The sequence below is a fragment of the Papaver somniferum genome, unplaced genomic scaffold (assembly GCF_003573695.1).
Source record: "Papaver somniferum cultivar HN1 unplaced genomic scaffold, ASM357369v1 unplaced-scaffold_22, whole genome shotgun sequence".
Taxonomy (NCBI): Eukaryota; Viridiplantae; Streptophyta; class Magnoliopsida; order Ranunculales; family Papaveraceae; genus Papaver; species Papaver somniferum.
Genome location: NW_020632152.1, coordinates 3,635,400 through 3,647,281, shown reverse-complemented (window position 1 = coordinate 3,647,281; position 11,882 = coordinate 3,635,400). Strand labels below are relative to the sequence as shown.

The 11,882-nt window shown below is 35.0% G+C and overlaps 1 long non-coding RNA gene across 1 annotated transcript; it reads right to left on the bottom strand.

The window, feature by feature from the left end:
• Window positions 1-4,498: 4,498 nt before the first annotated feature.
• LOC113340576 lies at window positions 4,499-6,292 on the bottom strand. The gene is made up of 5 exons (XR_003355560.1): window positions 6,240-6,292; window positions 5,979-6,081; window positions 5,358-5,432; window positions 4,806-4,908; window positions 4,499-4,704 (listed from the first exon to the last, which is right to left on the bottom strand). It is a non-coding gene; the product is annotated as an uncharacterized LOC113340576 (long non-coding RNA).
• Between the last annotated feature and the right edge of the window lie 5,590 nt (window positions 6,293-11,882).

Below are 11,882 nucleotides of genomic sequence, written 5' to 3'. Positions count from 1 at the left end.
TCGCCAGGCGTTATTGGGGATGTTCTTCATCGCATATCTTATGAACGACCAATATGTGTGATTAGTATAACCGCTCATGACTTGTTTATGTTCTTGGTAAAACTATTCACATGAGGCCTGACTTTTATATCGGTATGATTTTTATTAGTGAAACCGATCTTAAGTAATCACCTGTTGGTATGATCGAGTTTGTGTAGTTTGTAAGGCCTAACACTGGGTAAAGGGGAAACGATCCTAGTAAGAGGTGCAACACGTCACAAAGGGGAATCGATCCTTGTATACGGTGCATCAAGGTTTATAGAAGAAAGGGGAACCGATCCTATGGACATGTGCAACACGTTTTTAGGCAAAGGAGAACCGATCCTATGGACATGTGCAACACATATAAGTTAGACACCATATATATGTGGGGAACCGATCCTAGTACCTAGTCAACCGAATTCTGGGAAGATAGTGTGACTATGCACGGTACTCACATAGAGGTATAACCGAAACTTGTTTTGGTAGAACCGTTAAACCCATGATTTGTGATTGAGAAGTTCTTGATCAATCGCACAGTTCTTGAAAGTCATATGAACCAATTCTAAACTTGTTTGGAAGTGTGGTAAATCGGTTTCAAGTGAGTAAGTATGAAAAAGGACTTACAAAGAAAGGACGTCGACACACTTTGAACACATGCAGTAATGCGTATATTTTTTATTGTTCAAAGATATTCCTTAACGGCTGAGAAGGAAGTAAATCCCGGGGTCGAAATTAAATAAGTTAAGAATCTTTAATTTAAGGTTTTTAATTATATATTGAAAATAAGAATTGGTAATGTGCATTTGCTAGTTAAAGATTATCCAAGAAGATTTTCAATCATTATTTTGGACAGAGCATTCTCAGGAATTATAAAAACCGAATATGGAAATTATTATAGAATATCTTGAGAATATATTCGGTTTTGGAAATTCCTTGGTGTCCAAACTTCCTTGTCTATAAATACTTGAAGTTTGCCTTTCTAGCAAACTAATCCTTTGTGACAGTAAACTTCCTCTGTTGTACTGTTACTGGTGAAGCCGCCTATTCGGAGAGGAGAGTAACCTAATTAGGCGAAATATCTTACGGGCGCGCAGTTTAAAGTCTTTTTTGGGATTTAGAATCTCTAGCGTGTACCGTTGGTGGGAAACTAGATAATTGCGGTTTATCTTTTGTTTTCATATTGATTTGGTTGACTAACGATGGTTGAACTTTGATTGCACATAATTTGTTTATGCTTGAGAATCTTCTCTTCTGATATAAGATTCACTCAAACTAGTTCAAGGTTTCGACAGGGATCTTTAGACTGTTTTTAGTGCTAAAGACGATCTTGTGATAATCCGTTGTTAACAGACTCTGTTCTGTGTGTGATTGATCACAAGAGATTCATGTAGTTGTATGCAGGTGTTTATTGAAGATCTAAGAAGATTTGGAGACAAAGAAGAGATAAAAGATTTCTGACTTGATTATATAAATCTTTGGTGTGCACAATACTTGTTTCGGTAAAAGAGGATCCAATTATAATCGATTTACCCTTGTGGTATTTTGATAGAATAGTTGTGTAGATCGACATCAATACGTTTCCTTGGGATTAAAGGTATTGATTGCAAAATCTTAACGATTACCTTTTGGTGATTGAACATAAGATAGATCTTGGAACCTGGCAAAGAAGTTTATGTTAAGATAAACATAAGAGCCTTTGTCCAACTCATATCACTTGGTTGAAGAGAGTTGATACCAAACTGATTTGTTGTTCCTTTACTGTTTGGAAGACGAACCAAAGTAATTGGTCCAAGTACGTGATTTGTTTACAGGTCGGAGGCGTGGGAATACATACGGAACTAGGTGAACTATATGTTTAGTTGATTGGTCTCAACTATACGAAGTTGGTTTATTTTGTATAGAGGCTTAATCCTGAAAGTATTCAATTCTGGACAAGGTCCCGGGGTTTTTATGCATTTGCGGTTTTCCTCGTTAACAAAATATTGCTGTGTCATTTACTTTGTATTTCCGCATTATAATTGTTTTATTATAATTAAAGTAAATTACACAAACGTTAGTTCCTATTTACTTGATAAGCAATCTTATTGTGTTTGGCTAAGTCCGAACCTTTTTATCAAGTAAACATACTTCGTTGTTGTATTGTCTTGATCTCGTATCCTTAGACGATCACACAAAGTGTGAACTGATTTGTTGTATTGTCTCGACTCAGTCCATAGACAATCACTTTCGGAGAAAGGATTTATAGAAAGGAAAAGTTTTAGCTTGAGGTATATTTGGGTACCCTCGCCTTTTCAAAAAGTCTCATGGTTTGTTTTCACTAGATGGAAAAAGATATGTCAAGCACTCAATATTATCATCTTTAAGCATAGTTACAGAGATGTTAATTTGTATGCAGACAAACTTGGACAATATGGTTCCAGGTTGACTAGATGAAAAGTGGCAGAACGATCATCTTTTTTATCAGACATGGAATTCCCTGGAAAAATATACTTTGGATTTAGTTAAATTCCTACATTTTTGTAACTTATAGCAATTTTGTTCTTGGTTTCTCTTTATTGGGTTCTTTCTTTTGCTTGAGTTTTGTATGACCCACTTTGGGTGGTTCCTCTTTTTTGTATTTGGAAATTTTTGTTTTGATTAATGAGAAATTTCTTGATTGAGTAGAAAAGAAAAATATGTATATACTTTGTAATAAGTTATCTGGCAAGGGGTCCCTAGAACTATACTTACGTACTTTAGCGTAGGATTTATGCTATTACAGGGGTTCGATTCCCAACCTGCCCTATGGGAGGAAGTCTGAGAACTTTCAGATCACTTGAGTATGAGTTATTGGAGGAGGCTTTATGAACACTTATGCACTGAAATGAGTATTCCAAAAAACAGTAATGGGTTGGGTAGCTCCGTAGATTTGTAACCGTATGAAAAATAAGTTGAAGAATCTATAAATTTAGTTCGTGTGGTCAATCAATATTGTCCTAGGGGCAAAACAAATGTTGAAGTTGTATCGAGAGGAACGACGAATATGAAAAAGTAAAAAAATTGCTTACGTAGCTCACTTGTCATTACACAACTCTTAAACATTTTTTGATAACTTGTATGGGATATTAAAAGATGCACATACTTTAACGCCCCAAATTTATAAATTAGGATATTAAACTACAAAAAGAGGCATTAAGGATAATATCATTTACCTAATCATCAAAATAAAGGTTTGATACGAATTTTAACCACGAATGAACCCACACTCAAACTTTTGTAAATGAAAACCTCCAAGTTAGATAAGTAAAATAATATATTTGTGGTTACAAAAGTGTACAGACCTAAAGTGGTTCACATTTGTCGCGAATTCAATAAATCTTTAAGCTAAGAAACAAGTATCTTCGCTTGCACCAACTCTTCTAATAACTGAAAAGCTGAAGTGAGAACGAGTGAGCACATCATCCCAAAAAGGGCTCGGTGGATGCAATTATGATATTCAAGTAATCACTAATATGCTTTATAGTTCTACGGACAGCAAACGATTAACAAATTTTACAGACATCACACATCAAAAGATTTCTCTAATTCACCTCCCAATATATTGTGTACTATATCACAATATATGCGAAAGACCACAACCATATGACCACAAAAAAAATGAATTAGAACAATCTAAACATATGTTATCTTAACCTAGCCTTACTCGATAGAGAAGAAAAGCTAAGATAAATTATGTCTAAAATGATAGTGACATCAACATGAAATGCGTACATCCCATGAGTCAGGAACTACCATCAAAGTCTAGAATATATAAGAAGGTTTTGATTACTATAAACCGACTTCGCACAACATGTTCACAAAGGCCCATATCCTCATCATGAACATGGAATTTCTTCCAAAAGTAAGATTATAATAATCCAGTCATAATACTAAGACTGAAAGTCAAGCATAATATACATACGACAAGTCTCTCCAGATAGAAAAATATATACAATAGTGAGAGGCCGACGTCCCCATATATGTTATGATACCCAGATGTGTCCCTAAGTACACCACAATATTAACAATAATTCCACCCGTAATAATAATAACACCAAATTCCAGTGACATGTAAATTATAATATTAGAGCCATATTCCAACCCTATATACACTAGTGGAAAATGGAAGTTAACCACTGCTGGGACAAGAGGTAATATCGTTCAAAACGACTGTGTCCATCAGCTCTAATTTAGAAGTGGTTTTTCCCAAAACGACTGTGTCTCACAAACGTTGAATTCTTTAAGAAAACGACTTCTTTTCACAGTGTAATTATTCACTCTGATAGACACAATAGTTTATTTTGATTATATATTATAAAAAAGGCTTTGATTCAGCAGAATTTAAAACTGATTCAGCTGAAGGTTAACCTGAATCAGCTATATTGGATTAAAAATGAGTCCGAAACTGAATTTTACAAGATTGAATTGATAATGACTTTAAACTGAATTTGTATGAAAATGAGTTCTCAATTACAACTTTTACAATCTTCCAAATCTGAAAATTTCAACATTAAGGAAAAATAAGTTCAACCTGTAGATATTCCTCCTACAAACTTAACAAACCAACTACAGAATCTTCCATACAAGTTAGCAGCTTATTACCAATTACAAGACATCACTGCCTGACAAACTATCCCAATTCATGTCCATCACTCTATCCTTAAGCTACAAATAAAACCCAAGAGTATTTCAACTAACAGCCGCAAAATAAAAAAGAGACGAGAAAAAGAACTCAAACAAGCACATGAAGAATAGAAATGCAATACCTGGATACTTGTTAAATAAGGTGTTTCCGGGTGATAATAAGCTGCCATTTCACAACACATCAGTAGTTTGATCATTTAGAAATATCTGCACCAATGAGTTCACCTACAAAGAAGAGAACTTATATTAGTAATCGATCAAAAAGAAGATTAAAAATCCACATTCACAAAAAAAAACAATCTTTATCAAGAAATTTATTCCCATGCATTTAAATTGACAATAAGATGAACTCCGCAGAACATAACTCTAGAGAGCGTATTTGACTAACATAAATTTATGTTAATAAACAGCGAGCAACATGGCTCAATACTATGAACTATCTTAGAAGAATACTCAACATAGCATCATGAAGAGTGAGAGACATATATGCTGTACTGGATGCCAAGGGGTACTAAAGATAATATGATTCGACATTATTTCAAATCTCCAATAGTCCAGTATATGCCATCACTTTGAAATCATGAACTGGGGAATACTTTTTTCATTCTCAAACTCATGAAGACAAAAATTAAGATACACATTTAGTACTAGATATATTTTGGGGAGAGATTTACCTTACTTGAGCCAGCTATTAGATTAGAAATTTTTGACAACCTTAAGATATATTGGTAAAGCTTGTTTTCTGTAACCTGAAAATCAACAAAGAAATCTCAGTAATTTATCTTACTAAGTACTGGGGTATAAACTATAAAGCAATCAGTTACTGGTCTTTATAAACCATTAGAAAGACATGCAAAAATAAAAAGGATTCACATAAACCTATTTTGATCCATTTAAATATGGGTACTACTATCAACTACAAAGTCTTTCAGCGAATTCACACGTCGAGCACCTCCAAATAGAACATGCTTCCTGCAAGGTCAAATATGCTTAGCGAATGACAAATCTTCATAAGTAAACCAAGCCTAGGATTTTTTAGTTAGGTCAACCATCCTAATATGTTGTGATAAGGCTTCGTAAGAAAGGAAACTAAGATTAAACATGCTGTCAAGAAAGACTACTTCAGTAAAAATTTGAAGTCCATTAACCCTGCCCCATTGAATTGTTTATTTTGGTCACTAGCATTCCCACATAAAACAGAACTTGTCATAACCATACATGCTTTATAAGAAGAAGCAAATCTACCCGATACCTAAACATAACAAAAAAGTAATTCACTATGTGGAGCTGGTTACCAATCAAATAGGGTGCATGCGATGATACAAGGAAAACCACAGGAGATGGTTGGTGTTGCTATTGATTTGCTTCCTTAGAAGAATTTCACATATTCCTATCCCCCTGTAAAACATTATCAACAGAATGTAATGCTTAGAAGGCTGAGACCATCAAATCCCGAAGTTAGAATAATACTGGCATCTAAATTACAAGAATGAGAAGTTATCTTATCAAAAGTCATTAATTAAACTTGCAAACATAGTTTATTACTGGAATATTACTTTTGGGTCAGAGAGACTTCAGGCTTTGGAGAAACTTTGGCGAGTGCGCCCACTATCCTGCATACAAAAGAAGAAAAAGGATGATGCTTAATTCTAGCTTGTACTGTTAATCAACAACAAAATAGAAAATTATAACATGCTACTCATATAAAATTGGTACAGGGCATAATGAAAAATAGGGTTCATGGTATGATACATAGATCGTCACAGATAATGGTTGGTGGTGCTCTTGATTTTCTTCCTTAGAAGCATTTTGCATATTTCTAGCCCCTTGTAAAAAATTATCAAGAGAATGTAATGCTTACAAGGCTGAGACCATCAAATCCTAGAGTAACAATAATAGTGGCATCCAAATTACATGAATGAGCAGTTAGCTTATCAAAAATCACTGAACTTACACACTTAGTCTATTACTGACATATTACTTTTCGGTTAAAGAGACTTTAGGCTTTGGAGAAACTTTGGCGGATGCACCAAGTATCCTGCATACAAAAGAAGCAAAATATTACAAACTTAACTGCTTAATTAAAATTATTAGGTCCTCAAAATAGGAGAGGTGGTGACAAGATGTGAGAATCATACACCGTACCTGCATGCCATAAGCATATCCATAGGATCGGCATCCTCACAGAATATACGTGGGATGAAACCATAGTTGTAAAACTACATGGCTATAAGTAAAGTATACTGTCAATCTGCACAAAATTTCAATCTTCCAAATGATTTTTATGTCACAGCAAAACTAAGTAGATAAGCTCACTTAAGACAAAAATACATTGATTTACCTTGATGAGCCCAGATTTTTTGGAGTGCATATAAGATTGATTCTCGTAATCTACAAACAAGTAAGATTATTCAATCAGCTGTCATACAGTTTACCACAGTAAGCAACACCAATATACTACAGTTACTTCATGTAACTACAAGTGCAACATACTTGCTTCAGAGCTAGGACACAGTAATTTAAACAACTTCAGATAGTTACATCAATTGTAACGCACCATTAGCCGAAACACCAAATTTCTAGATAAATCACCAAAACAGTCTATACGAACATGGCCAACAGAGTCTACACTCACCCTGCGACTTTCCTTGGTGCAGAATTACATGCCACCTTCAGCTCTGAACTTAGTCTAAGATCACACATCATTACCTCTGCATATGCTGAAACATCCAAAACAGTTTCATGTTAGGGGATACCTCGCAAGCACCAAACCAAATGCAAAACAAAATAGAAGTTAATTAGACCTTAGTTCAATGATGCAAGAAACAAATGTCCTCCACAGGTGGTTCTCGTTGCCTAGAAGAGCAATCCAAAAGTTATCAGGCCGATAAAAATCCAGCAACACAAACTGATGTAGTGAGAAGAACAACCACCTAAGAAGAAACACCACCACGATAACAACAACATACAAATAAAATGGCCGGAAAACCCCATTCAAGCACAACTTTTATCCATTCAAGAAAACCCAGAACTGAAAAAAGGAGAAAAAATGAAAACCAATACCAAAATTGAATGTCTACTAACTACATAAACAATTAAAATCAATAAAAATGCCCAAATCTACGAATTTGAACTCCAAATAAGAAAAACAATTTAAAATTAAAAACCCTAATTTGAGAAATTGAAATCAGAGGAAGTTTTTGTATACCTTAGAAGTTATTTCTCATGAAGTTGTTTAATTAAGCCGTTAATTCAAAACCCTTTTCATCACCAACCAAACTGAAAAAACATCAACTTATCAGCATCAGAAACCCTAAAACCCAAATCTGAGATCAAAAACAGAAATTTAATAATACCCATATGTAATTCTTTCCCAAAAATCTCTTTAAGAACCTTAGAAACCTTAGATTTCTTCATACTGATTCGGTTAAGAGAAATAGGTCGAGAGAAATCTCAAAACTATAGGTCTAAGAATTTTATTTGTGATGGATCTCTTTGAAAAAGAAGAAAAGCAACACCTAATACTGATTCACAAGCGACTTACTATTGTGATTGAGAAAAAATCGACAAAAGATAGAGAGTGATTAAGTTGTGAGAGATAGGTGGTGAGAGAGAAGTGAAGGAAGCAGAAGAAGTGCAGACCGAGATAGAGATAAGTCAAAGAGATAAAGGGAGAGGATTATAGAAGTTGCTTTCTCTTGCAGACGTTTTTCAGGTCCGATAGAAGCTATTAGGGAGCTATGTATTTTTACGGAAATACCCTCTAAGAAAACAACTGTTTCAGAGGCAAGTTTTAGTAAAACTACTGTAGCTCACAGCACAAATGGTTACATCTGCCAACTAACAATGGTTTTTATGAATCCCAGGAAGTGGTTAAAAATCCATTTTCCACTAGTTATAATATTAGGTCACGCCTATTTCCGCGGACCTTATTTAGTAGTATTGGAACTAATTCCACCTCTAATATGATACCAAATTCCAGTATTGACATAGTGAGAACCTGTGGAGAACACAGGCACTCCTCACAAGGAGACCAGCTACCGCATATCAGGCAACATACTCATTCAATTTCATACAAACATGATCAAAAGCATCAAAAACCATCCTGCTCGCAACTTAAAAGAAAACTTAAGAATTACAAGAGATTTACAAGTAACTTAATGATTATAAGTAAGTTACAAAATTTCCCACCTATTTTGATGGCACACGTACGCCTACGTCAAGAATTCCCACTAGAAGTCTATAATACCGCTCATCTTCATCTGGAGTGTGTAATTATCATCTGAATCAACACTATAATAATACACGAATGATTTTGTAGGATCCCAGTAAATATCCTTTGTTCTATCTCAATATTCTTTCTACACTTACGCTGTTTATTTCCTTATCAAAATATCTATTCATAGATTTATGTCCAAGATGACCAATCAAAGGAGTAGGAATTATGGCCGAATAGATTTATTCATAGATTTATAACAAACCGACTATAAAAGAGACACAAAGAATGGCAACCACTAAAGGTTACAAATTACAACTTAAAAGAAAAGAAAAGAATAATCTTAAAGTAATGGCCAATGAACATACCTCAATTTGTATTAAACTTCTATTAAACTAGAGATTAAATGGCCGAATATATCGAAGACCTAAGGTTGAAAAAATTCGTATTAGTGAACTTGAAAAGTATCCTTAAGAGGTATTAAAAGAAAAGCTTAATAAAAGAAAAATTAAGGAGAAAATGAGGAAGACGCCATATTTAAGAAAAAAGCCCATAAATAAAGAAAACCAATCTACGTCTCTGGTCGAGAGAAAGACTATTGCAGAGGCTCGATGATAGACGCATTTATGTGTCTAATATAGCTCATTTGTATATATTGTTAGTGCTCAATTTTGTACTTATTTGGTTATTTTATTTATTTGTAGGTGTTTTTAGAAGAATAAGGATTTGCGGCGAAATTGGCTGAAAATGCGGCGTTTGGACCTCCGTTGATAGAGTACCGGAAGCGCCCCAGAAGTGTACCGGAAGTACCCCAGAAATACCCCGGAGGAACCCCGGAAAAAGTGCGGAAAATGCCCCAGAGGACACTTGCTATACGGATCCTTGATTTTGGATAAGGGGTAACCTAATTACTAAGGGGTGACCCATTTCCAGGCAACTGCTAAAGGGAGACCAGCCACAGATAAGGGGAGGTCAACTTCTCAAATTTAAAAGCAAATTTTGGCGGGAAAATGCATGCATCGTCTGGCAGATTTTGGTTCGATTATTGGAGGAGTTTTAATGCGATTAAACACCGGAAATCAGTTGGGATAATCCTGTTAGACCTAAACAGACCCTATGCAAGTGATTGGGCTGATCGAATTGGGCTGGAATGGCCGTGAGAAGCGATCAAAGTCCAAACAGAATATGTGTTCTCTGTGAAGTTTTCAAATATATTTAGAGATTCTGGGAGAGTTTTACGTTGAAGTAAAGTGTATCTAGTCTTGTTTAAGGATTAGGAGAATTTTGGAGCGTAAGAAATTGCCAGAAGACGCGTACAAAGCAACAGAAAAGAGATTTCTCTCTCAACTGCACGTGAAGAAAAAAGGGAGATAAACTCGGATTTAATCGAGTTATTTGGACCCTATTGGTATATAAAGGCTGGTGGGAAGTGAGAGAAAGTTTTATCAAGAGTTTGGGGTCGAGACAGAGCCAGGAGGAGCGAAGAAGAAGGAGTAGCAGCAATGTTCACCTGCTGCTGCTGCTGCCATTAAAAAGCTTCAAGAACACGAAGAACAGACTCTCCAGGACAGTCTTATTTTCAGCAGCTTCAGAGCAGTCTTATTTTCAGCGCTCAACATCAGAAGAGAGGTGTCGCAGTTCGCTGCAGTTTTCTGTTGTCGTTCTTTTCTGGACGCGTTTTGTGAGTCTCAGAACTACTATTTTATAACTTTTGACTCTTTTAATCACACTTTGAGCTTTGAATTAATATGTTGAGTGTGTGATTGATATGAATAGCTAAACCCCAATACTGGGATGATGGAGGAAACCATTCTTTATGCATGAGTAATTTTATTTAATTCTTTTATGACTATTTGCACTATTATGAATGGAATTATGATTTTTTATTGATTATTTGTGATTTCATTTGATGGTTTATGCTTGGGACTAATCCTTTTGATAGGCCATGCTTAAGATTTACATATAATACTTACAAAATCTATTTTTGGCAAAGTAAGAGTCGGTATTTGTTATCAATATAAGCTTTAATTGTCTAGAATTAATAATTGAATCGCATGAGTATAAGAATTGGTGAAATCCTGAGTCCTGGTTCCTCTTGATCCTGTGACAATTTTGTATATATTTTTGTTTTTTAATCTATTCACGTCCGAGCATCGAATCCGTATTTACCGCAATCGAATTACTACAACAAAATGGCGCCGCCGACGCGGACTTGTATATAGATTTGTTTTTAGGTTTAATTTTATTATTTTTTTTATTATTATTTGTTCCTTTTTACGTTTCTTTTTGTGTCTTTGATTTACAGGTTCGAACTGGAATACTAAGGACTTGGGAACAAAAAGCTTAAAGTTAAAAGCTAAAAGCTAAAAGAGAAGAAAAAAAAAGACATAATTTTTTTTTAGGATTTAATTTTATTTTATTTTTATTTATTATTTTTTTTTGTATATAGCTTTTATATATATTTTTTTTAGAATTTGTAAATAGACTTTATTTTTCATAATTTTTGTAATTTTTGGACTTTTTATTTGGACTTTATTCTGGACTTTGGACATTATTTTTAAAAACCCTACGGAAGGGTTATAAATTAAAAAAAATTAAATACAAACTGTTTGCAGGGAAGGACGACGATTACTATATCGTCTCGGCCCCTCGGGTTCGCACACGGCATAGGAGTCGTGGCCCGAGTCGACAACAACGGTTCATCGCCCGTCTGGTACGGGAGGTAAGTCCAACCGAAACACCCGCGAATCTCCTGCAAGCGGGTTACTGTCTGCCTTAAGGTGATAATTGTTTGAGGACGAACCGGACTGTTTTTAATTTCCTAGTAAAGGGCAAGGCCTGGCCAAATCAAGATAAGGACTCGGATTTCATCACCGTTTCCTTCTTGCCCGCCTTAGGAAAACGAAACCAAACGCGAACCTAAGCCTAAAATTTTGAATAGAACGAGACCAATAGGGTAACGAGCTTAATAGGAAACTCGTTC